This window comes from Canis lupus, chromosome 26 (genome assembly GCF_048164855.1).
Source record: "Canis lupus baileyi chromosome 26, mCanLup2.hap1, whole genome shotgun sequence".
Lineage (NCBI taxonomy): Eukaryota > Metazoa > Chordata > Mammalia > Carnivora > Canidae > Canis > Canis lupus.
In genome coordinates this window covers 16710559-16737325 of record NC_132863.1, presented here as the reverse complement: position 1 = coordinate 16737325, position 26767 = coordinate 16710559, and the positions used below count along the sequence as shown (strand labels likewise).

General features: G+C 36.4%; 2 long non-coding RNA genes across 33 annotated transcripts in view; one reads left to right on the top strand and one right to left on the bottom strand.

Annotated features, from left to right (window-relative positions):
- Positions 1–26767, bottom strand: part of LOC140618114 (uncharacterized) — a 297240-nt gene that overhangs the window by 257823 nt on the left and 12650 nt on the right. For 25 of the 30 annotated variants that reach the window (XR_012018300.1, XR_012018296.1, XR_012018301.1 and 22 more), the window contains exon 4: positions 17551–17668. The exons of 1 other annotated variant lie outside the window; for it this stretch is intronic. This is a non-coding gene — a long non-coding RNA (uncharacterized lncRNA). Of the gene's footprint in view, positions 1–17546; positions 17669–26767 lie in introns of all 30 variants that reach the window. 4 more of the 30 variants (XR_012018308.1, XR_012018309.1, XR_012018311.1 and 1 more) reach the window with 1 other exon arrangement.
- The window catches only part of LOC140618116 (uncharacterized), a 207998-nt gene that overhangs the window by 176561 nt on the left and 4670 nt on the right, over positions 1–26767 (top strand). The window lies entirely within an intron of this gene.

Genomic DNA, 26767 nt, shown 5'->3' with positions numbered 1-26767 from the left:
ATTTGTAAGCTCTAGAAGAACTAATAATTGACTACCTCTGACCCAAAAGATAATAACTGAATTGTAATATCTTTCACTTTCCTTTTAGCCAAGTTTTGCTGTGTTGTATGTCCTCTCTTTCTCTCTCTCTCTTTCTTTCTCAACAGTAAAGTTTTTAGTTCATTGGCTTTGACCTTGTAAGTTTAGTTACAAATTCTAACTGGCCTGAAAATTACTTCAAATCTAAATATAATAATAATAATAATAATAATAATATTAAGATAAGTTCAGTTGCACTTTTTTTCATTTAATTGCATGCCTTGGTATGTGGTGGTTTCAGCCTGGGACAGAAACAGGGCTGTCGAAATATGTGAAGAGAGCCTGTTTTCTTGTTGTTTATGGCTGATGAAGATTGAGAAGGATAAGCTTTGCAGGAGAGTAGGGACACATGCGACTTCCAGACCAGAGAGGTTTGGATACTATTGAGAGAAGTACTCAAACCTTGTGATGTTTATCTATCTTCATGGGTTAACCTTCACAGATCCATTCATCTCCAATGATGGCATTCATCCTACCCAATTTCTCTACAGGATTTCTATGGGATAAACTATTATTGGTAACATTTCTGAAAAAATACTGTGTTTGGGAATAAATACTTAGACAAAATCAAGGATGCGGGTTCCATCAAAGAGTTTTAAGGGAAGTTAGAAATGTTAAGAGGCCACATCTTTTGAAAGTGATATCAGGTTGATTTTCTAACATGATTATATCAGTACCCTAATAATCTAGCCATTCATAAACTCAGATACTAGAAAGTAAGTAGATGGTCCAAACCAGTGGTTACTATGTATCTCTGTCCACTTTATGAAGATGGTCTTAAGTTTTAAAAGGCATATTATAAATTGTTTAACCCTATAGCTAACCAGTAAAGGGTTTTGATTTAGTCTTTTAGTTATTTTTCACATTGTGTTCCTTACTTTACAAAGAACCAAGAGAACCAGGTGATTAGCAACTTTCATGATCAATAACAGAAGGATAAAAGAAACATCATTGCTTGAAGTTTTTTTTAATTGAAGAATAGTTAAGTTGGAGGCATTTTGAGGACAAAATTTTAGAGATGCCAATCGACAGAGTCATTTGATGACCTATCCAAGTAGTAAGTGCCTGAAAACTTCTATTCTTAGGTTACCAGCAAAATAGTGCATCCCAAAAGTTTGTGTAAAAGATTAATATTTTCTGTTCAACCAATTTGGTTCTGATAAACACTTGGGCAAGATAATACAGAAAATATCACCAGCACTTGTTATAAAGTTTGAAATTATTGCCTTAAAATTATTATTTCTAAGACACATTTAGTTCTCAAATTAGTTCCTTGAAAATCTTTTAATTTAAACCTCAAATTCATATCTTTATTTTGTTTTTTTAAATCCTACCTTCTTTTAAAGGTGGAATTAATGATCTGTGTTTTACATCAACTCCTCTCTAACTTCTCAAACCTACAGTAATTTCTCTATTCTTTAACCTCTTATAATGCTTATAATATTCTACTCTGCAAAGAATGATTTTAAGTACAGTCTTTCTCATTATTTTTAAATAATTCCCCTTTAGACCAAGACTTTAGGAATAACCTAAAGTTATTCCTAAAGTCTTCCTTTTCACCCAAAGAACATCCTGAGCATTGAAACCCATACAAAACAAATTTCTTCATCAATTTCTAGCTGGCTCTTTAAAGTGTGACCTTCAAAAATAAAAAAAAAAATAAATTTTAAAAAAATGTGACCTTCAAATTAAAAGCCAAACTAAAAAGTATTATTTTTCTATTGACAAATAGATATCAAATGATGGCAAAGGACATCTCAGTAAAACTATGTCAATCCCTAGATACAGAAAATTGAATAAACTCCACACCCTTCACTGTGATTAAGTTACTAATTGGTCATGAGACCCCCAACTAAAAGCAGCTTCCATTCTAGATGTTGACATATGTATTCCTTGCTCAATAATAACATCCCCCTTTTTTTCTCTTCTGAAGAAATAATAGAAGCCAGAGGGCCTGGGTGCATATGCGGGGCAAGTGACAGAGAACGGAGGTATAGGGGACATTGACTCACAAGGTTGCACACTCCCCTCCTGCTCCCTCAGAAATCATCAGAGACACTTCAATGAGTGAAGACCAATTTATTTGAGTGTTAAAAGACAGAATGATTCTGGACAGCCCAGGGACTTGGATTGATGGTAGGGGCAGGAGGAAGGCATCTGTTTGGCTAAAGTTTAAGTTTCTCTGCTTTCTTCATTGGGGTAATAATCCTTGAAGGGAAGCAGAACAGATAGGCTATTTTGTCATATTATTTGGAGCTGAAGATAATGAAGAAGAAGCAGATACAAGAATAGCTCTGTACCCTACCCCCATTTGCCTAAAAGCAGGACATAAATTTGAAATGATGTCCCCTCTTTCCTCCCTACCAGGAAGGACTACAGTTAATCACTTAGCCCAGAGATGACACCAGAGGAATCTACATAACAAACCTTGCTAAAGCAACATTTATCTTCCATTAGTTTCCCCATGTATTTACCTTCCTACAAATTTTCAAACTAAAATCTCAAAATTCTTTTTTCTTCATCTTGGTTCTCTACAAATTTCTCATTCTTAGCTAAGATGCTATATAAGCTCACATTCTGACCACTCCTTTGAACTCTTCATAACTGAGTACTCCCATGTGTCTGTGTGATGCACATGTTGATAAATTTGTGTTTGTTTTTCTACCACTAATCTTTTTTTTAGTCCAATTCACAATGCCAGAAAAAAAAAGGTTGGTTTCCCCCCACCCTACCCCATCCCCCACCCCAAAGATAGAGTGATACCAGCACTCAAATGCAAGTAGCTTGTTTGAGAGTGACCCCAAGAAACCAAGGCAAAGAGAGAGAAGGACAAGGAGGAGACAAAGGTGCATTTGTGGGTAGGTTACCACCATGGACAACGACAGAGCTCAATTCCACTAAGGACCCCTTGACAGAGACTCTATAGAACACAGTCCCTGCAAAGGTTCAGGAATCTGGGCAACTCCTGCCCCTTGTTTGTTGAGAGTGGCTCTTGGGCAAGTCAATATACTGGCACTTTCAGTCTTCCACTGTGGGTCAGGCATGCTCCTGAAGCCAGAGGCAGCCCACAGGCAGAAAGATACAGACCTTAAAGGAAAACAAAAACTTGGTACATGCAGGAACTGTTTACCACCTCAAGAAACTCCAGTGGGCTGAGGACCATGGGACAGAGGGCCATTAACCATATCTTCTCTATCCAGTAATATTTCAAAGGCAAGCAGCAAAGAAAATATATTTTTTTTGAAATTATTTTTTTCATCAAATATTTGTAGAAGTCCTTAGTGGTTAGAGGAGGGAATAATAGAAGAGCATGTGTGAACATTCAGAAAACTTCTGTATCACTCGATATAAATTCTTTATCTGTATCTATATTGTTTTAAAAGTTTATGACAATGGATTCAGGGATTCTTCATATCAACTTGCTCTGATGGACCTTCTCTTAATTTTCCTTTAGTTTTAAAAATATTCTAATGAAGTATTAATTAAATTAATTAATAATGAAATGTTTCGATGATACAGAAAAAGTCAAGGACAAGTATAAATATCTGTTAATATCACTCAGAGTTAACATTTCCAAAGAAACCTGCTAACAGCATGTGCAGTATTATATTGCAATGTAGGTAACAATCAGTAGAGAATCTGAAACTCCTATACATTCCTGGAAAGAGTAAATTTGTACTTTTTAAAGAAATTTTGGCACCGTCCAGTAAGTAGAAGATGCTTATGAAACTACTACCTAGCAATCACATTTCAAGGTGTCCATCTTAGAGAAACTCTTGCAAATGCCTCTAAAGAAACATTTGTAAACATCATTTGTAACAATAATAAACTCTGAAATAGTATAACTATTTCTCCATTGAGTAATAGATAAGTAAATTATTTTATTCACATAGTGGAAGATAGTAAGTAGCACTTAAAAGGCTTACAGTAGGGCAGCTCAGGTGGCTCCATGGTTTAACACTGTCTTTAGCCCAGGGCCTGATTTTGGAGATTTGGGATCAAGTCCTGTGTTGGACTCCCTGCATGGAGCCCTCTGTATGTGTCTCTGCCCCCCACCTCTCTATGTCTCTCATAAATAAATAAAATCTTTTAAAATAAATAAATAAAATGCTTGCAGTAGCCTATTGCATTATTTTAAAAAATATTTCATTTATTTATCTATTATTTTATTTATTTATTTATTTATTTAGAGAGAAAGAGAGAGTGAGTGAGCAGAGGAAGGAATGGGAGACCACACACTCTCAAGGAGACTCGCACTGAGCACATAGCTGGACTTGGGACTCGATCTCATGACCCTGAGATTATGACCTGAGGTGAAATCAAGAGTCGGAGGCTTAACCAACTGAGCCACTCAGGCTCCCCTGTCGTATTATTCTTAAATATTTGTTGTCCTTCCTTAAGGGGATCATGCTCTCTTATCTGGCAGCCAACGTTGATACCTGTATTGTTTCTTCTTTTTTTTAAAGATTTTTTTACCTATTCATGAGAGACACACACACACAGAGGCAGAGACACAGGCAGAGGGAGAAGCAGACACCTCACAAGGAGCCAGAGGTGGGACTCGATCCCGGATCCTGGGATCAGGACCTGAGCCAAAGACAGGTGCCCAACCATTGAGCCACCCAGGTGTCCTTGATGCCTGTAATTTGGAGGTGCCCTTCCCTATGGGGAGATTAAAACTACCCATCCTACTGAAGGCAGGTGTGTTAATATGACTTGTTTCGGCCAGTGAAATGTGGGCAGGAGTGATTATGCCACACCAAGCATGAGTGAAGAGCCATTGTGTGTTTGATACCTGTTTCCTTGCCAGGAGCACACCAGTACACCAGAAAGGCCAATCATTCTGTCCAGGCCCACGATAATGAGAAATGAAAGACCTAGAGCTCATAGGGCCTCTGGGTGAGATGTAAACCTATTTATTCTAAATGTAGTCAGGGGAGAATAGGAAATCATGCAGTCTTCTGTAGTGAGCCTGCAAAGCCTAGAGGAACAAGCTTTATTCATTGGTATTGCAGTTATATCAAATTCTTATGGCAATATTGGCCTTCTCCAGCTGATGAGAAATGAAATATCTTTGATTAATAAATGTGGGAATAGTTTTTCTAATAGGTGTAGGTGATCTGTAGAAGGTTTTATAGAAATCAGATCTGGGTGTGGGAACGAGGCCTGCCATTCAAGATTCTGTATCCTTTAGCTTAACCTAAGTGTGATCCCGAAGTGCCCCTGACACAGGGGAAGCTCTCAATGTGTTGTAGCTCTTATTAAATACAATATTTCAAACCATCAAGTCCTTGCTGTGGGTTCTATATTACTAAGCTTGGAAAAATAAAAGTGTTGTTCAATGTATAGAGTACTATGGATCATAGACACATATGCTATTAAACCAGCCTCTGGGTCTGTATGTGTGCGTCACTCCATAAGTATACTATTTTTTAAACTGAAGTGTATACAAAGAATGTATATGAGTTTGATGATTTTTTACAAACTGAGTCAGTACCTGCCTTGAGAAACAAAACATTCAGTACTCCCAGAAGTCCGCCTGGGGACTCTTTCCAGCACTATGCTTGTCTCAGGTTCAGTTACTTTCCTGACTTGTAGCAGCATAAATTAGTTCTGCCAGTTTTTGTACTTTTTATAAATGGAAAAATACAGCATGCATTTTTTGTGGCTGGTTTCTTTCAAGCAATGTCGTGTTTGTGAGATCCATCCATATTGTTGCATGCAATTGTTGATCATTTATTGTCGTTTCATTGCTTGAATTCTCATAATTTAGTTACCCATTCCATTGTTGTTGAATTTGGGCATTGTTCAGCTTTTGGCTATTATGAATAGCAACTATTCTAATACATGTCTTTTGCTAACATGTGTGTATGTTTCCGTTGTGTGCACACTTCAGAGTCCAGTTGCTGCCTCCGTCGGAGGGCATGCATATGTTCAGTATTAGTAACAGCCAAACAGTTTTCAGATGTAGCTGTGCCAGTCCACACTTCCAGCAGCTGTGTATGAAAGTTCTGATTGTTCTACATTTTAGCCGAAATTTGGTGTTTTTTATTTTCTATTTTTATTTTAGCTATTGTGGTAGATTTGCAGTGGCATCCCACTGTGGTTTCAATTTTCTTTCCTGATGACTAATGAAGTTTCAATATTTAGTTTTTCTCAATCAATGTAGGTCTTGGCTTTATTGGGTTTATTGGGTATTTCTAAGAGATATGGAATTAGCAGATAGGGACTATCCCATGTGGAGAATGCATATTTTTGCCGGATAAAATACAAGGAAGGGTTAAAGAAAATTTGATGTGTATGACATGGTCACATAATCTTGGCATTATTTTCTAAAGACAATCAAACATAAAAACAACTGCAGCAGAATGGTTATGTACCAGGCCCTACTCTGGGCATTAGGGATAAAATAATTCAGTAACACACAATCCGTGGCATCTGGCAATTCAGAGTACAGTTGAGAAATAATCAAGTGTTAAAAAACAAAGTTCAACTGAATAGATTTTAAAGATCTTATTGGCTTTAATCAGTGATTAATGAATCTGACAACATCCAGTCTAGCAGAGAGAAGCCTCAAGGAGCTGTACAAAATAAAAGACTTTTATAGGCAGAAGGGAGCAAGGAGGAGGAAGTTATACTAGCAAAAAGCAGATCAGTTATGTTGAAGTCACTTCCCTTTAGGGGATGGCAGGTCTGTCAAACTGATTACCTCAAAAGTGCTGATCAGGTGATTCCTGATCAACTGGCTGAAAATTCCATTCTGGGAAAACTGAAAATAATATTATTAAGTAATTGAGTCTCAGTTTGGTGAGTGGGGTTTGGTATAAAGTGATTCCATTTGGGGCCTGTTGTCTTGCTCGTTAACACAAGTAACACTCAGTTACCCAGTATCTTAGTCAGTTTGGGCTCCTGTAACAAGCTACCATAGACTGAGTGGCTTAAACAGTTTATTTCCTACAGTTCTGGAGGTATGCAAAGTCCAAGATCAAGACGCTGGTAGATCAGTATCTGGAGAAAGGCCCCTTCTTGGCTTGCAGATGGTCATTTTTTCTTTGTATTCTCTCATGGCAGGGAATACCATCGTACTGAGGGGTTAGATTTCAACATAGGAGTCTTGAGGGGACACATTTAGAAGCCCATAGCGGGATCCCTGTGTGGCACAGCGGTTTGGCGCCTGCCTTTGGCCCAGGGTGCTATCCTGGTAGACCCGGGATCGAGTCTCACGTTGGGCTCCCTGCATGGAGCCTGCTTCTCCCTCTGCCTGTGTCTCTGCCTCTTTCTCTCTCTCTGTGTGACTATCATGAATAAATAAATAAAATTAAAAAAAAAAAAAGCCCACAGCGCCAAGCATGGGTAAATGCTAAACTACAAGTATTTATAGATTTCTGTAAAAGCACAAAGAAGAAACACTTTAATTCTATGGGGGACAAATATGGAGTATAGGGGGTGGGGAGGAGAGGAGCTAGAATGACACCAAGGAAGTGATAGAAATTCATGCTGATTACTGAAACAAAAGGAGGTTACTAGGCAGGGAGTTGGAGAGAAAATTTTCTAGGAAGCCCAAACAACACATAGAGCAATCAAGGGTGAGAGAATTTCTCCTGGAAAGCAGTAACCAGTGTGGCATCCCTGGAGCACAGGGTGCCCATGTGGGAATGGGGCAAAAGAAGCTGTGGAAATAGGCAGTTTCAAGTACATGAGAACACCCATGACTGTCAGGAGGATTTTAACATCCTCCTGTGATAAATATGAAGGATTAACTGATGAGATCTGTGCCATACAAGAGGTAATATACAGTGGCCTTTGTTTTAAAAAAAAAAAAAATTCAAGACCCACATCCATACAATAAGCATTTTGTCAGCATTTGTTGTTCACATTAAAAGAAAAGAGAGGGCAGTTGAATGCAATCAAATGATTGGATTGCAAAGGTAATTAGCAGTAAGATAAAATATTGAATTAGGGTATACAAATAAAGATATCCAAGTCATGAAAGAGGCAGATACAATCCCAGTGGGTACACATGGATGTTAGAGCCTATGTTCATGGTAGCAAAAGGAAATAGACCAGAAGAAAGGAAACAGTATGTTTACTCATGATGCCCACTGATTCATCCTGAAAGTGGGCAATTCCTGGGTCCTGTATCCTGGTCTGGGGTCTCTTATCAACTGGATACTATCTTATCATCCCAATATATTACTCTGTAACTTTTGAGATGGAAAATTATTTGAGCACATCACTTTACAATCACTTGGAATATTTAAAACTAAATTATGAGACGGTGAAATTAATCAAATCCTCATATTAAGACTTTTCTTGTTAAATTTACAAACATTCTATGTGTCATGAAGGGGTTTGCAATTTTAAGAGAATCTGGCAGATTAGAGCAGATTTACTTTATGATTTCAGTTGGAAATGAATAGTTGATTTAGAACTCTGATTTTAAATTCAAAGGTGTAATAAAATTTAATTATTTATAAACAATAACAGAATGCTTTAAAAAAAACAATTCACCATATTTATAAGTTTGTATTTACAGATTTCAAATAGTTACTTCAGAACGTAGAGGCATTTTGCTTTAGGGAGGTAAGTTTGTCCTGACATGCATTAGAAGGACTTAATTAATTAAATATGTTTTTTTTTTTTTTTTAATTAAATATGTTTAATTGAGGATTGAATGTAGTTTAAAATGTTTAAAGGCATTTAATTAAGCGAGGCTAATCATTATTAATATTTAAAGTGATAAACTTTAGTTAATTGAATATTTATTAATAGTCCAGGTGATTGGAGTTGTCATAAAAAATGGCTTTATGTATAAGAAATAAGTTTGGAAAGGTGAACTTCACATTATAAAAATAATGTGGCTTTTAAACTTGCAACCTTAGTTAATGGAATATTATTTAGAACCAAAATATTTATAATAAGCTAATTCCATACAATAGGCTTTTCTTGGATACAATATAACTCACATTAATATTTTCCAGGGAAGATACAGAGATAGAGTAGAAGTCTCAGAACGGGGTTTGGGAGAGGATTGGATTTTATCTTACTTTATTTTAGTAGGGTAGAAGCAATATTAACATGTTTAAAGGAAGAAGGGAAAGATAAACATGGCAGAGAAAAAGAGACTGAACATACACACAAACACACACACCACAGCACACCACATACACACATACAACTTTTCTTTCCTATATGATAGACATAAATGTTTGAACCAAGAGTATTGTGTGTGAATATGACTTTGGAAGAAGCATTGACCTATCTCTAACAGGAGGTGGCAACTCAAGTTAAACTATAAATGCAAGTCCTGATTATTGTATTTTTATGGCTGAAGCTTACTATACTAGAAAAACAGTGAAATAATTTTAATGCTCTGAAAAATTTCAGTACTTCAGGCTAACCATCCTGAGAGTCAATTCTTATAGTCTAGAGGAATAGAAGCATTAGGACAAATGATTTAACATTTATAGATCAAGAATATAACTTTTAGTAAAAATGAAGAATCTCTAATATCATCAAATAGTAATATCACTTATATGGACTAGGCACAAAGCATAGCAAAATTTACTTTATTAATTCTTATTTATGTAAAAGTATATTTTCCCTATATCTGACATATCTGCTAAAAAAAAAGATGTTAAATTAGATTGACTATATGATTAATCTAATACCATCTCATCACAGGGTGAGATCCTACCTAATTTTTTTTTTCTCTTCTGTTCTTCCTTTTTACTGACCTTCCCTTCTTAGATGAAACCACACTATCTCAAGGAAAATTAGGATTGTTAAAAAGAAAAATAGAATAAAAAGGAAGACTCAGTTGTTTTCACTTCCAGCCTGGGCTCCTAAACTTCCAGAGACTGGGCCCTGGCAGGAACAGAGTATGGAAGATACGGAGAAGAGGACCTGTTCCTAGCCTTTTCCCCAAACCCAATCCATGAGCTACCTGGGCTGACAGAAAGTCATATATGACCTTGAGATAGTGGGGCTTTAACATGTGCTGGAATTGCTTGGATGACTTGCTAAAATACAGTGTGAGTCCATTCCTACAGTTTCCGAGGTAAGTCTGGGATGAGGTTCAAGAGTTTACATTTCTAACTAATTCCCAGCTGAAGCCAATGCTGCTAGTTGTGGACCTGAGAACCAATGACTAAGGAGATAAGGAAATGACCAAGAAGCATCAAGAAGATTTGATAAACAAGCTTCCAGATGGAAGTCTTTCTTCTGGCTAGCTCTGGAAAGCCCATGTGGAAGTGCAGCCGATGCATACAGATCATCTCATACTCAGTCAAATAAGAATTTACATCATCTGACCAGTGACGATATTCTCCGGGTCCCTGGGGGTGAGGGCCCATTAAAATTGGCAACTACTAACCTATGGTTCCTTTAGCAAAAGTACTTGGCCCTGTTCTGAAATTTTGCTGAATCCCAAGTAAACAAACTCTTGGGTTCCTACTGTTTTTAAGAGCTAAATTATTTGGGAATACAAAAGCAAAGGATGGGGGCTCTTAATGAAAAGAGATATCGACACCTATGTGGTGCCAAATTCTCTTCCACTATACTCTAAGATTCCTTTCACATTTTAGATATTATGATTCTTTATCTTATCTATAAATACTTAAATTTTTCTCTTCCTCATGCATGTTTTTTCTTATAATCTCTCTTGGTGTTTTTATGAGACCCACCCCTCTCTGACATTAGCCAGAACCACCCAAATGTTCTGTGAGTGGAGGGTATTTCACAGCGATTACTTTAAAAAAAAAATTGCTGTTGTTTCCTACAAACACATTTCTAAACTCCTCTGTATCCTACTGCATCATCTCCTTCGATGATTGTATTAGCACAGAGAGGATGCCTCTAAATACTTTTCAAGTCTAAGGTATCCAAAATAGTCCTTTGATTTTTATCCAAACATGTTCACCAGTCTCGATCTGCAGGGAAGAGACAGTCAGCTCATTGCTGCTCCACAGATGTGAAAGAACAAGTTATGCCAAAGAAATCTCTATGCTAGTCCATATGGAGATAAATGTAAACACAAAGTCTATGTTTCATAACATCTCCTTCCAATCACATGACAAACTTGAGTCTGGATATAACATGTGAACATCAGGCATTGAACAAATCCTGATGGCCTATTTGGCAGTCATCGCCCTGGATAAAGATTGGGAAGGAAAACAGGCCATGAGGAAGCTGTACTATGTCAGAGCTTAGCCCACCCCTTCATCAAGGCCCATGTCATGCCATGCAACCTTCTTTCAAAGAGAAAGCCTGGTCCTGCAAGGAATCTGGAATATCTCGATGTGGAATGTATTGTGGAAAATGCACTAGGTGCATTTTCATCAGTATGACTGAGGGTGAAACCATGTTGAAGGTGAGATAAATTCTAAGATTTATGGTTGTTACACAGCCTTTTGGGGCCACTGACTACAGTCACCACATTATCTGAATTATCTAGTTGCAGACTGTGCAACTAACAATAAGTCAAAGGAATGGGGCAACTGTATAATTTTTGAAATATCTTTCTTCTGTGGAAGTTTGAGAAATACTATGAAGAGAAACAAAACTTTCTTAACATGGTAAATGTCAACCACTTCCCCATAAACATGTTTTGTATGTGTATGTGTGTCTTTCACAGAAAAGGACCTTCCAACTATTATGGCTGCATGACAGACCACCCAATAAAACGATAATCATATCATTATGCTCATTGATTCTGTGAGTCAGGAATTTGGAAAGAGCACAAGGAGGTGTTGTGTTTCTGCTCTGTGATATCTGGGACCCCAATTTGGAATTTCAAAGACTGGGATGACTTGATCACTGGGTGCTTGAATCAACTAAAGACTTACTTATTCATCTTTCTGGTGGCTGATCTGGTGAGCTCTTGGCAGGATTATTGGCCTGAAGCATGTACACAGGTGCCCTTCATGTAGATACTTGGGCTGTCTCACAAAATGGTGGCTGTGTTCCAAGAATAGGTACCCAAAAGAACCAGGCAGAAGCTGTTTTACTTCTAATGAACTAGCATTGAAAGTCACGTTGCTTCACTTTGGTCAAAGTCATAAGCCACATTTAAGGGGAAGACACATAGAATCTCACTTTTCAATGGGAAGAGGGTAAAAGTCCCATTGTAAGAGTGTGTGAGATGGAAAATGTTTTTCTGTGATCTTTGGAAAATGAAGCCTGTCACAAAGATCATCTCAGCTCTGAATCAGAATTTTTGCCATTTGGTTGATTTACTTCTCTAGTCTTAAGATAGGGACTACTTTATTGTAGCATGACATGTTTCATTCTGAAGATAGGATCCTTACTTCCATAAATTAAATTGTTTTGGAGGACATAGTTAAGATTCCACAAAATACATACTGGATGCAGGAGGATGGATCTTAATAGAAGAAGAGAAAGACTATTTCGAGTAGAAGCAAAGAGGAAGTTGACTCACTTCTATGGCTCAAAAATGAAAAACCTCCATGATTTTTCTGGACCTGTGGCCCATCTACTTTATCTTAGGTTACCTGGAAAAGTATAGGTAAGATGAAGAGGTCTGGTTGAAAACTGCTTTGACTGACTGCCGCTAATGGTTGAAAGAAGAATATTCTATGATTAAAGCAATTATAAAACTGGAGATGGATCCATTTGTGCCCACATCTGTGCCATTATCTGATGAGCTTGGATATTTCAAAGAAACTGAACAAATCGTCCATAAGAGGTTGTCTACTGCCTCTGGTGACCTTGGACCAATCTACAGCTGTTGCTCATCTGAAAATACTCCTCAATATCCCAAATTTCTAAAGACTGTGAACTTGGGGTTCCTGAGTACAAGTTTTGATCTCATTTGCATCTTTTTCCCTCTTCCCCAGCCCTACTGGTAATTCGAAGGCTTCTCACCTTTCTGTGAACTTTATTAAAATGAATATGCAAGAGTGAACTGGACCCCTTTCTTGAGTTGCCCTCTCCTTTTTCAGCTGCCATGGAGATGAGACAATGGGTTAATTGAGGTAGCTACCTGTATTCAGTCCCTGCACAAACCTATTTCTCTGTTGTTTTTGGATAGTAGTCTAAAGTAAACTGCCTCCAAAATATTTTTTCAGAAACTTTGCCAATATTGCAATTTTCCACCAAAGCTTTTGAGGAAAAAAGAAAGCCTTAGCGATTGTTCATAAAAAAGCAAAAGTAATGCACCAGGCCCTTTATATATTGTATTTTATAATATACTTATAATGTGTTACATAGAATTTATAATATTATATATAAATGTCATAATTGTACTTTTTCTCATCTTCCATTAAGATATACCTTCTAACACCCAGTGTGTACCTTGTGAAATCTTAATCATGTGCTCCAAAGCAATTGAACTGTAAGCATTAAGGATCCTATGCTCACAGTGGCACATGTCGTGCTACAGTAAGGCAGTCTCAGTATCTATCTAAATATACCATAAGGAAAGGTGAAGTAACATTCTCCTCAGAGATGGCATTAAAGTCCCTTCAGGGAGATGCTCTTCAGTGAACAAAACTTTCTTCCTTGCCCTGAAGAACAACTATTTCAGGACATTCATTCTTGGACATTTGATAATGTCTTTGCTTTTTTTCACCTTTAATAAAGTGTGAACATTTGCACTGGGGTCTTGAGGACATAAATAGTTCTATTGTCTTGAGTAAAGGTTTTCAAATTTAGGGCACATCAAAATCATACCAGCACTTATTAAAATGCACGTTGCCTCTAAGGACCCCACTTCCAGAACCACTGCTCTTCAGCCTTACTTTCAAAGTGTGGTCTGTGGACTAGCAGTATTGGTAATAACCTGGGAGCCTGGGAGTTTGTGGAAACACAAAACCTCAGGCTGTAATATAGACAAAGAAAATCAGAATCCCTATTTTAACAAGATCCTTAGGTGATCTGTATGCATATTTAAGATCAAGAAGCAGAAACATTCTTCTAGAATAGTAGTTAGTAGCCATTCCCTGCTATTGTTATTTATAATTAGGTTCTTGGTCATACTTGATGTTAGAAATAACTTCCAGGCAATTTCAATTGCACCCTTCTTTTTTCTTAAAGTTTATTTATTTTTTTAGTAATCTTTCCACACAGCAAGGGGCTCAAACTCATGACCCAAGATCAAAAATCACATGCTTTTCTAACTGAGCCAGCCAGGAGCCCCTCAATTGCACCCATCTTAAAAAGGTGAAGAAAGTATATCCTTAAGCTAAGAAGTTAATGACATTATTATAAGAATAACTATTCTAATTTTAAAAATTAGTTGTTCTAATATCATAACAAATGACCCATAGTATTTCTAATACCAGAGTCAAAACCTATAAGAGATCCAAAGCTTTTTTGTCCCAAACAAGAATTGGAAAATGAGGATGAACAGTACTGATTTATAAGTTGTACTGAGAATAAGAATTTACAAAAATAAGTTATCAATAAGTAAATCCCAGAAATATCTGGACAAAAGAGTATAAGTCTGTCTAGATTACATCAATCAAAGCATGGGGAAAGTGAGCATCGTTATTCTTACTTTTCCATTAAATGGAATAACCAATAATGTCATATGGCCAACTTAGCTGACATACCAAAAAATAATAATAAAAATCAAGGTTTAGTTTACTAAGAAAATTTGGAATTATCAATCAAAATCTAAAAACCTCTCTCTTTTTTTTTAGAAGGGGATGGGGAGGGATAGAGAGAGGTAGAGAATCTTAAACAGGCTTTTATGTCCAGGTAAATCAGCTGAGGGTTTGTGGAAAGAGGAAGTCTGATTGACTAGTTCTGGAGTGTTGCCAGACTTCTGACAATTTCCCAGGCATTGCTAATGCTGCATACCCCTAACTGCAAGGTCTGTACTACAAAGATCTACACCAGCAACAACCAACTAGAAATTATAATGGAAAAAAAAAATCCGATTCAAAATGACAAAGAGGCAACTAGGTGGCTCAGTTGGTTAAGTGTCTGCCTTTGGCTCAGGTCATGATCCCAGCATCTTGGGATGGAGTCCCACATTGGGCTCCCTGCTCAGTGGGGAGTCTGCTTCTTCCTCTGTCCCTCACTCTCCTCAGTGCCTTCTCTCTCTCTCTCTCTCTCTCTCACTCACTCATTCTCTCTCTCAAATAAATAAATAAAATCTTTAAAAACAACAACAACAACAACAAAATTCCAGAGTGTCTGGAGTAAGTCTAAAAATAGTTCAAAAAAAGAAATATTTAAAACTTAACTTTAGTATTATAAAAGAAATTTGCATAAATGGAGAGAGAGCAAAACCATGTTGATGTGTGGGACAAGGACAAAAATGGTAATTTTGTTGATAAGACCCTCTGCACTCAATGACTTGAATCACTTATCTGGGCTGAAAAATGTTCTAAATGGTTCTTTAGTGCTAACCATTAAAACAAAATAAAGAAACAGAAAATCCTTAGGGGAAAGAGAAACCATGGGAAAATGTAAGTAATACTTTCCCCCATAATTTTAATTAGAATATAATTTCTTCCTGGCTATGTAGATCATTTAACATGATAGTGTCCTGAAAAACTTAGGCATTTTCACTCAAGTTGTAGCTTTCTGGATGCTGATTATCAGTGAGGCTATCCCAAGATACAGACCTGGTGCTTCGCAGTATGGAATACCATTGACTGTGGTTCAAAGGATGAATATTTGTGGAATTCACAAAATATTTTTGAAAAGGCTTTCATTCCTCTACTCAGAAACCTATCCACATCTGGCATTGAAGACTGCAAAGATTAATTCTGCAAGCCCAGAAAGTAGAACAGTTTTCAAGTGCTTTTAATAAAAGATATGGAAAGCCAAAAGGAAGAGGATAATTTGGGAAGAGAAGCATGACCAAAAGCCATGACCAAAAGCCATGAAAATCTTCTATGGTGTTACGAACTGAAAAGTTTATGTCCCTCCCAAACTCATAGATTGACATCCTCAACCCCAAAGTGATGGTTTTAGGAGGTAGGGCCTTTGGGAAATAATTATGCCATGAAGTCAGAATTCCCATAAATGGGATTAGTGTCATTATAAAATGAACCCTAGAGAGCTCTCTTATCCTCTTTCCAGCACTGGGAGATACAATAAGAAGTTGGCAGTCTTCATACTGTAGGAGGGCACTTGCCAGTACCTGACCGTGCTGGCACCCTGATCTGAACTTTCAGTCTCCAGAACCATGAGAATAAATTTTTGTTGTAGCAGCCTGAGCTAAGAAATATGGGGTCTCACCTGCTTATTCTCTCAGAGGCTGTCAAGAAATTGGCATCTGCATAGAAATACATATTTCTTTTCTTTGGATCTTCCTTATCTTTGTATCCATACGTTCTGCATAAAGCAAAGGATTTACCATGGATGGAGACTGTTAGCTTGGAAGGACTCTGCTATAATATCAAAATGTTGTCAGCCATTTGTTCTCTACTAATCTTTGCCTTCAGTTTATTATAAATCTTAAACTCTAAAACTACCTACAGCCTAATTACTGTGATCACAAGAAACTTTTAGAATGGTACTATATAACTTACAAAGCATTCTTGTGTGTGTGCACATGTGTGTATAGTTAATTTGATTCATAAATACAAAGTCTTTGGAGTTATGAAGTACCAAGGAGGGACAGTAAGACATTGAAATAATGACACAATCCTTGTTTTCAAAGGATTTGTTCATTGAAGTAGGACAGGCAAGTACTGTCATTCAGTGTCTTTGGTAGGGATTTCTTCTCTCTCAACTGAACTGGTTTCTCCAGTTACATTTGCACTACCTACACCCTTCACCCGCTGTTGCTGAGATTTGCTTCTCCAAGGGTTCCTACCTCAGTTCTCTCTTCTGGCCCACATCCTATATGTGGATTTGTGTGTGTGTGACTCACTTTTCTTTTCCTAGGATGAAATGTTAGTATTGCCCAGGTCCTTAGAGAAATTTTTCATGATCCAGTATTACAAAAGCTAGTCATATCAAAGATTTATCTATTTTTGTTTTAAATCCATGATAGGGTATGTTGATGGTTGGAAAAGAGGTGGTTGTTAATGTCTTGACTTGGGCCTCTGTACTTCAGATTCCTCAAATATGGATGCATGTAATATTACTTCCTATGGATGTTGTCAGGATCCTAGAAGTATCCACTAGGTGTTTAAAATAGTTCATGGTTTGTAAAAAGTGTGTGCAAATGATCACAATTATTGTAGACCATAAGAGACCAAACTCAGCACTGAGTGTCATAGGTTGAATAGGTCAGCTGGAATGTCAGCTTCATATTGAAAGGAAGAAAAAAGCATCGGGTCTAATGACCCTTACAAGTAGCAGTCACTCCCAATTACAGAAGCACAGGTCATGAGGACAGAATTTAAGAAACACAAATAACAGAATGAGCTTATCTCCCACTTCATTGGTACTAGGACTTAGATGTCTGACGGCATATCTTTAACTATGAAGCATACTGTTACACACACTAACCTTCAAACACTAATACAGAATTCATGACTTACCAACCTTATTCATGCCTGAAGGCTTTCCACAGACAATCTTGTTCCTTCCATAGAAATTCCAGGAATATATTTTCAAAGCAGGGGTCTCTGCTAATCATTTTATGGTGTCTAGACTATAATCTCTAAAATAAAATAAAACATCTTGGGCTTAAATGTCAGCTCTCACACAAATGTTCTCTTCATGTTCCAATGACAGGTTAATACACCTTGTCCCATCAGATAATACACAACTACTATAGGAATAAATGTGTGGATTCCCAAGGAGAAGCTGAGAGCAAGGACATAAGGGGTTGTATAATAATAGGAAGTGTACAAGATGCCTTAAAAACAGATCATTGAAGAAAATTATCTTTAGGATGACAGAAATTACCTTATATTGTAATATGCCATCCTTATGTGTCTTGTTCTTTTCCCTCAAATTCATGATGGTAGTGATGCTAAGCATGGAGTATTCTCCTCCAAAAAATGCATGATAATATATCCAAAATGGCAGGTCACTCATGTAGGGAAGTAGATTTAACAAGAAAACTATTTTCTTTTTGGTTTGATGGCCACTTCTATATATCACAATGCTAACATAATTTTTTTGTTTGTGTGCAGTTAAAGAAACTCAGAGAGTCTCAGAAAGTCTTACAAATTTAATGAGTATATTTGTAAAATGTACATATTGGGACAATCTTTTATGGGAATGAGGACTAGTCAAAAAGTGACCCCGTATGAATTTGAAAAAAAAAAAAAAAAAAAACGGACTTTGGGAAGTTACTCACATACGTGATCAGGACCAAGGAGAGGACACAACAAAACCAAGGCCATAAAACATTTTTCTTATTTCCAGGACTACACAGAAGCCTTCATTTTTATGTAAGTGAGCTCTCTAAGAACCAGCATATATTTCCTTTTTTATTTACCTTTTTCTCTTTCAAATGACTTGTCAGCCTTCCCTGATTTTATCTCATTATAATTATTCTGGCTCATTGAGGGGAAAAAAGATCTTTTGAAAAAACTCGTCTGATATATATACTTAAATTACCAAAATGCTGTATTTGAGGTTAGGCATTCTATAAAAGATGTAAATTTTTTTGGAAACAACATTTTAGAATTAGGGGACAACATAAAGAGGACAAAATAACAGATTTGAGGTGTGCATTTGATGAGACAGGCATACCCCACACATTTTCAGAGATGAGGCTTTGCCTGTACACCAGCTTTAAAAAGGCTCACTATATGCTAGAAATCAGGACAGAGAATGTGATTACAAGAACAACAGACAAAAGGCAGTGGGTTTGTAATATCAAGGTCCTTATCTGAGAGAGGAAAAAATTAAATTTGAAATCGCATATCATACTGCTGTTGCATCATTGGTAATACTTATGTATGATTAGTAGTCATAGGTAAACTATAGGAGTAATAATGAATAGGTTTCCTGAATTAAAAAATGAATTATTGCTATTGCAGTTTTAATAGCTAATGACATTTCTGATTCCAAACTGAACATAAATAATGCTTAGGATATCACCAGCTGAACTAGAGATATAATATTTTTAAATATTTTTAAATTTTTGTGTGATATTTTCTGAAGAGAAAATAATTTTATCAATACATTATATAGGTATAAATATTAATGTTTACACTATATTATAATTATTCATAATATAATATTTATGCCAATTAAACCATGTTCATGCTTTAGTCATTCCTCAAGGATAAGGAATTGGGAGTCATAATTGGTAGCTACAGAAGGAACTAGAGCCTGAAGGGGCATTTTCAAGGTAACTTGTCTATTCACATTGAAATGGATTTTGGGGGAAATGAACTGTGAACAAACCATTCATTCATTGGAAAATCATTGGGATTTACATCATCCTATGAACCAGATGCTCTGTCCTCTCCTAATCAAACTATATAAAGAAAAACACAAGAGGAATCCCTCAGAGACCTTTGGGCAAAAACCCATTGGTTCCACCTTGAATGCGATTGCTGTAAACCTCCTGAGATATTGTCAGTCTTCCAGAGACATATTTAATCTCTACCCAAGATTTTACCTGACTTTACTCTGACTTTCTAGGAAATACTCTTATTTTACTCTTTGAACAAGACAATACATCTCAGATAATATATTATCAAGGGGCTCAGATTCACAAATTTCTTTAATACTTTGGTCACAAAGCTGTATGTCAAGGAGCAACATTGCTTTTTTATGAGACTATTCTTTATCTTGCCTCAGGGATTTATTCTGTATATACTACGTGTCCAAGGAATTCACTGATTTTTTCCTAAGTTTATTATCTATTTTTATTTTAATTCCAGTATGGTTAACATACAGTGTTCTATTAGCTTTAGTTGTACAATATAGTGATTCGACAATTCTATACATTACTCAGTGCTCTTCATGATAAATGTACTCTTAATCCTTTTGAACTATTTCACTGATCCCTCTACCCACCTCCCTTTCTGGTAATCATCAGTTTGTTCTCTGTACTTAACAATCTGATTATTTGGTTTGCCTCTTTTTTTCTTCATTTTTTCCCCTTAAATTCCACATATCAGTGAAGTCACATGGCATTTGTCTTTCTCTGATCGACTTATTTCACTTAGCATTATACTCTCTAGCTCCACCGATGTCATGGCAAATGGCAAGAACTTGGTCTTTTTTACAGCTGAATAATATTCTGTTGTGTCTATATACCACATCTTCTGTATCCATTCATCTATCAATCAACACTTGAGCTACTTCCATAATTTGGCAATGTAAACAATGCTGCAATAAACATAATAGTGCATATATCTTTTTGAATTAGTGTTTTTGTATTCTTGGAATAAATCCCCAGTAATGCAATTACTGAATCACATGGTAGTTTCTATTTTTAACTTTTTGAGGAACCTCTCTATTTTCCACAAGGACTGCACCAGTTTGCATTCCCACCAACAGTACATGAAGGTTCCTTTTTCTCCACATCCTTACCAACACTTGTTGTTTCTCATGTTTTTCATTTTACCATTTGACAAGTGTGAAGTGATGCCTCATTGTAGCTTTGATTTGCATATCCCTGATGAGTGATGTTGAGCATCTTTTTTGTGTCTGTTTGCCATCTGTATGTCTTCTGTGGAGAAATGTCTATTTATGTCCTCTGCCCATTTTCTATTTTTTAATTTTTTTCAAAGATTTTATTTATGTACTTCTGTATATATGTATGTATTTATTTATTTATTTGAGAGACAGAGGGAGAGATAAGGTGAGAGAGAGCATGAGCAGGGAGAGAGGCAGAGGGAGAAGCCGACTCCCCACTGAGTGGGAAGCCTGATGTGAGGCTTGCTTTTGGGACTCCGGGATCATGACCTGAGCTGAAGGCAGACACTTAACTGACTGAGCCACCCTGGCACCCCCTCTTCCCATTTTTTAATTGAATTGGGTTTTTTGGATGTTGAGCTGTGTAAGTTCTTTATACAGTTGGATACTAAACCTTTACTGGATATGTCATTTTAAAATATCATCTCCCATTTAGTCAGTTGTCTTTTAGTTTTGCTGATTGTTCCCTATGCTGTGAAGAAGCATTTTATTTTGATGTAGTCCCAGTAGTTTATTTTTGCTTTTATTTCCCTTGCCTCAGAAGACTTATCTAGAAAGATGTTACTATAGCTGATATCAGAGAAATTACTGTCTATGCTCTTTCTAAGATTTTTAATGTTTCAGGTCTCATATTTAGGTCTTTAATCCATTTGGAGTTTATTTTTGTGTATGGTGTAAGAAAGTGGTCCAGTTTCATTCTTTTGAATGTAGCTCTCCAGTTTACTCAACATCATTTGTAAGGAGACTATTTCTCCCATCAAATATTCTTGCCTTGTTTCTTGAAGATTAAAGACCTTATAACCTTGGGTTTATTTGTGGGCTGTCTGTTCTGTTCTATTGATTTTTGTGTCTATTTTTGTGCCAATACTGTACCGTATTGATTACAATGGCTTGGCAGTATATCTTTAACTCTAAGATTGTGATACCACCAGTTTTGTTTTTCCTTTTCAAGAATACTTTGGCTATTTAGGTCTTTTGTGGTTCCATACAAATGTTAGGATTATTTATTCTAGGTATTAGTATTTGTTCTAGGTATTAGTATTTTGATAGAGATTGCATTAAATCAATGGTATGGATATTTTAATGATATTTGTTCTTCTAATCCATGGGCATGGAATATCTTTCCATTTGTTTGTGTTGTCTTCAGTTTCTTTCATTAGTGTTTATAGTTTTCAGAGTACATGGTTTTCACCTCCTTAGTGAAGTTTGTTCCTAAGTATTTTATTATTTTAGGTGCAATTATAAGTGAGACTGTTTTTCTTATTTCTCTTTCTGCTGCTTTATTATTAGGGTATGGAAATGCAATGGATTTCTGCATATTGATTTTTGTATCCTGCAACCTTACTGAATTTGTTATCAGTTCTAGTAAGTTTTTGGTGGAGTCATTTGGATTTTCTATACATGGTATCATGTCACTGCAAATAGTGAAAGTTTTACTTCTTCCTTACCAATATGGATGCCTTCTTTTTTTGTTGATTGCTGTGGCTAGAACTTCCAGTACTGTTGAATAAAAATAGTGAGAGTGGACATCTTTGTCTTGTTCCTGATCTTAGGGAGAAAGCCTTTGGTTTTTCACCATTAAGTATTATGCTAGCTGTGAGTTTTTCACATATGGCCTTTTCATATTGAATATATTTGAAGGTTTTTATCATGACCAAATGTACTTTGGCTAATACTTTTTCTACATCTATTGAAATCATCATATGGTTTTTATCCCTTCTCTTGTTGAGGTGATGCATTATGTTAATTGACTGAATACTGAACCACTTTTGCATCCCTGGAATAAATTGTGCTTGATTGTGGTGAATCATTCTTTTAATGTATTGTTGGATTCAGTTTGCTATTATTTTATTAAGGATTTTTGCATCTATATTCCTCAGAGATATTGCCCAGTTGTCTTTTTTTGTAGTGTTTGTATCTTGTTTCAATATCAAGGTAATGCTGGTCTCATAGGATGAATTTGGAAGCTTTCCTCCTCCTTCTGTTTTTTGGGATAGTTTGAGAAGAATAGGTTTTAACTCTTTAAATGTTAGGTAGAATTTGCCTGTGAAGCTGTCTGGTCTTGGACTTTTTTGGGGGGAGGTTTTTTTATTACTGATTCAATTTCATTGCTGGTAATTGGTCTGTTCAAATTTTCTATTTCTTTCTGTTTCAATTTTGGGAAGTTATATGTTTCTAGAAATTTATTAGTTTCTTCTAGGTTGTCCAATTTGTTGGCATATAATTTGTCATAATATTCTCTTACAATCTCTTGTGTTACTGTGGTGTTTGTTGTTATTTATCTTCTTTCATTTCTGATTTTGTTTATTTGACTCTTTCTCTCTCTCTCTTTATGAACCTGGCCAAAGGCTTATCACTTTTGTGGATCTTTCCAAAGCACCAATTCCTGGTTTCATTGATCTATTGTTTTTTTGTTTTTTGTTTTTTTTTAGTTTCTATTTCATTTCTTCCTGCTCTAATTTTTGTTATTTCCTTCTTTCTACTGGTTTTTGTTGTTGTTGTTGTTGTCCTTCTTCTTCTTTCTCTACCTCATTTAGATATAAGTTTAGGTTGTGTTGGTGATTCTTTTTCTGCTTCCTTAGGCAGGACTGTGTTGCTATAAATTTCCCTCTTAGAACAGTTTTGCTGCATTCCAAAAAAATTGGACCATTGTATTTTCATTTGCATTTTTCTCTATGTATTTTTAATTTCCTCTTAAATTTCTTGGTTGACCCATTCATTGTTTAGTTGCATATTATTTAACTTCCATGTATTTGTGTTCTTTCCAGATTTTTTCTTGTGGTTGATTTCTAGTTTCACAGCACTATGGTCAGAAATGATGCATAGTATAATTTCGATCTTTTTTAATTTGTTGAGATTTGTTTTGTGGCCTAATATGTGGTCTCATGTGTACTTGAAAATAATGAATATTCTGCTGTTTTAGGATGGAATGATCTGAACATATCTGCTAGATCCCTCTGGTCCAATGTGTCATTCAACAGCCTTTGATGTAAGTGGGCTGTTAAAGTCCCCTACTATTACTGTATTACTATTGATTACTTTCTTTATGTTTGTTATTAACAGCTTTATGTATTTGGGTGCTCCCATGAGTGCATAAACATTCACAGTTGTTACATCTTCTTGTTGGATTATTCTCTTTATGAAAGATATAGTGTCCTTCTTTGTCTTTTGATACAGTCTTTGTCTTTGTTTTAAAGTCTATTTTGTCTTATTGCTACCCTGGATTTCTTTTCACATGCATATGCTTGATAAATTCTTTCCCATCCCTTCACTTTCAATCTTCATGTGTCTCTAGGTTTAAAATTAGTTTCTTGTAGGCATCATATAGATGGGTCTTTCTTTTTTTATCCACTCTGTCATTCTATGTATTTTGATTGGAGCATTTAGTTCATTCATAATCAAGATAATTATTGGTAGGTATGTACTTCTTGCATTTTTTTACTTGTTTTATGGTTGTTTTTTGTAGTTCTTCTCTGTTCCTCTCTTTTTTTTGCTCTCTTCTCTCATTGTTTGTTGGCCTTCTTTAGTGATATACTTGGATTCCTTTCTCTTTTATTTTTGCATATCTATTACTCTTTTTTGACTGTGGTTACTGTTTTTTGTGTGTATATATATGTGTGTGTTTTATATATATATATAAAACAACTTATACTTATAGCAGTCTATACTAAGTTGATGGTGGCTTAAGTCTGAACCCATTCTTTACTCTTCCCAACCTGATGTTTTAGGTATGATACACTATACCCTATATTTTTTAAATCCCTTTACTGATTTTTATAGATATACTTAATTTTACTGCTCTTGTGCTTCATACTTTTCTTACTCCTACTTATGATCTTTCCTTTCCACTCAGAACCCTTTTACAGGACTGGCTTAGTGGTCATGAATTCCTTTAATTTTTGTCTGGGAGATTCTTTATCTCTCCTTCTATTCTGAATGCTGGCCTTGATGGATAGAGTATTCCTGGCTGTGGGAATTTTTTTCTTTCAACACTTTAAATGTATCATGCCACTTTCTTTTAGCCTGCTAAATTTCTGCTGAAAAATCAGCTAATAGCCTTATGGTGTTTCTTTTATATGAAACTTTTCTTTTCTCTTGCTACTTTTAAAATTCTCACTTTATCATTGTTTTAGTTCCATTTTAATTACTGTGTATTTTGGTGTGGACCTCCTTGGGTTGATTTTGTGGGAGGCTCTCTGTGCCTCCTGGATCTGGATTTCTGTTTCCTTCCATAGATTAGGGAAGTTTTCAGCTAGTGTTTCTCCAAGTAAATTTTTTGCCCCTTTCTCTCTTTTCTTTTTCTGGGATCTCTATAATGCAAATATTATTATACTTGGTGGTGTCACTGAGTTCCCTAAGTCTATTTTCATTTCTTATTATTTTTTTCCCTCTCTTTTATTCTGCTTGATTGCTTTCCATTAGTCTGTCCTCTGTGTCACACTGATCTGTTCTTTTGCTTCCACTAGTCTATTATTTATCCCATTTAGTGTATTTTTAGTTTCAGTTATTGAGTTCTTCATGTCTTATTGGTTATTTTCTATGCTTTATATCTCTTTGTTAAGGATGTTACTGAAGTCCTCCACTCTTTTCTTGAGTCTAATGAGTATCTCTATGAACATTACTTTAAATTCTTTGTCAGGCATATTATTTATCTCCATTTCATTTAGCTCTCTTGCTGTGATTTTGTCCTTTTTTTTCCCCCTTTGGGACATATTCCTCTGTCTCTCATTTTATCTAACTCTCTTTTTCTGTTTATCTGTATTAGGAAAGTCAGCTCCATCTCTAGCTCTTGAAAGTAGTAGCCTTATGAAGAAGATGCTCTGCAATGCCCTGCAATTTGATATTCCCTGTTCATAGAACCTAGTGTGTCAGGAGTATCTCCTATGTGTGTTGCCTGTGCCCTGATGTTGTGGCTCAGCCACTTTTTCATTCAATCCAGTCCTTTGCAATGGCTCTCTTTGATTATTGTGGGCAGAGTTTGGTCCCTTTGTTGTTAGTGAGCCAGTCTGGGTCCACCTTGGTCTTGAGTTGAGTCAGACCAGGATTTGCCAGAGATGCAGTAGCACTGAACTGCAGGGCAGTTTCCCTGTGTTGTCCACTGAGAAGCTTTCCTTGATGGGCAGGGCTTGCAATCAGACCAAATGTCTGCCCCCAGTCAACTGCTGTGGCCACAGTCTAACTGATATGTGGTTATCTTCTCCTCTCCCTTGAGGTCTGGCTGGAGGGGACATGCCTGCAGGAGAACATGAGGGCAGGGCACGGTGTTAGCAAGCTAATTGGAGAGTTTTGACACTGCACTGGTTCCTGCCAGTATCTCTATGCAGGGCAAGAGAGGGAAATGGTGTCCACCACTAGAAGTCTCCTCATGATCCATGCTCCCCAGCACATGCTCTGAGATTAGAAAGCAAATATCCCTTTTGTATACCTCAGGCATTTTTCAAACTGCTGCTTCTATGCTCTATCTCAGCAGGGCTTTTTCTTGTACTGTCTCTTTGAGAGCAGGACTCTAGTTTCCTTTCACTGTCCTGGCTCACCCAGAATTGAGCCCACTAACTTTTAAAGATCTAGGTGCTAAGAACTACTGACTATAAAAACTCACAAAATTCAATCCTTCTGGTTTTCAAAGCTGGATGTTATGGGGATTTCTCTTTCCTGTACAGGTTTCCTTGCCAGGGGTTTCTGGCATGAAAGTCTCTTTCTCTCCCTTCTCCTTGACTGAGGTGTCCCTCCTTCTCCTGGACAGTCCTACAGTCCATTTATCTCCTAACCACTTCTCCACCTTTCCTACCCTCTTCTTCTTCTCTATATTTGGCTGTGGAGAGTCTGTTATGGCAGTTTTGGGGTAGTTTTCTGGGTTACTTCACTGCTGTGTGTATTATCTAGTTGTATTCATGGGACAGAGTGAACTTAAGGTCTTCCTACTCTGCCCTCTTCCCCAGAAGTCTGAGGACTTCACTGTTTTAGAATTATCAGGGACAAAGAAACTTTGAGTTGGAAAGAACTATATATACTTCAGTTCAATTTAGTTAAACAAACAATTACTGTGTATCACTTGTATGCCAGAAAAACCTTCTAGGTTCTTGGGATGTGGGAGTAATCAAGCAGACATGATCCATCATAGATTTTAAAATGTACATTAACTTAAATACTATGT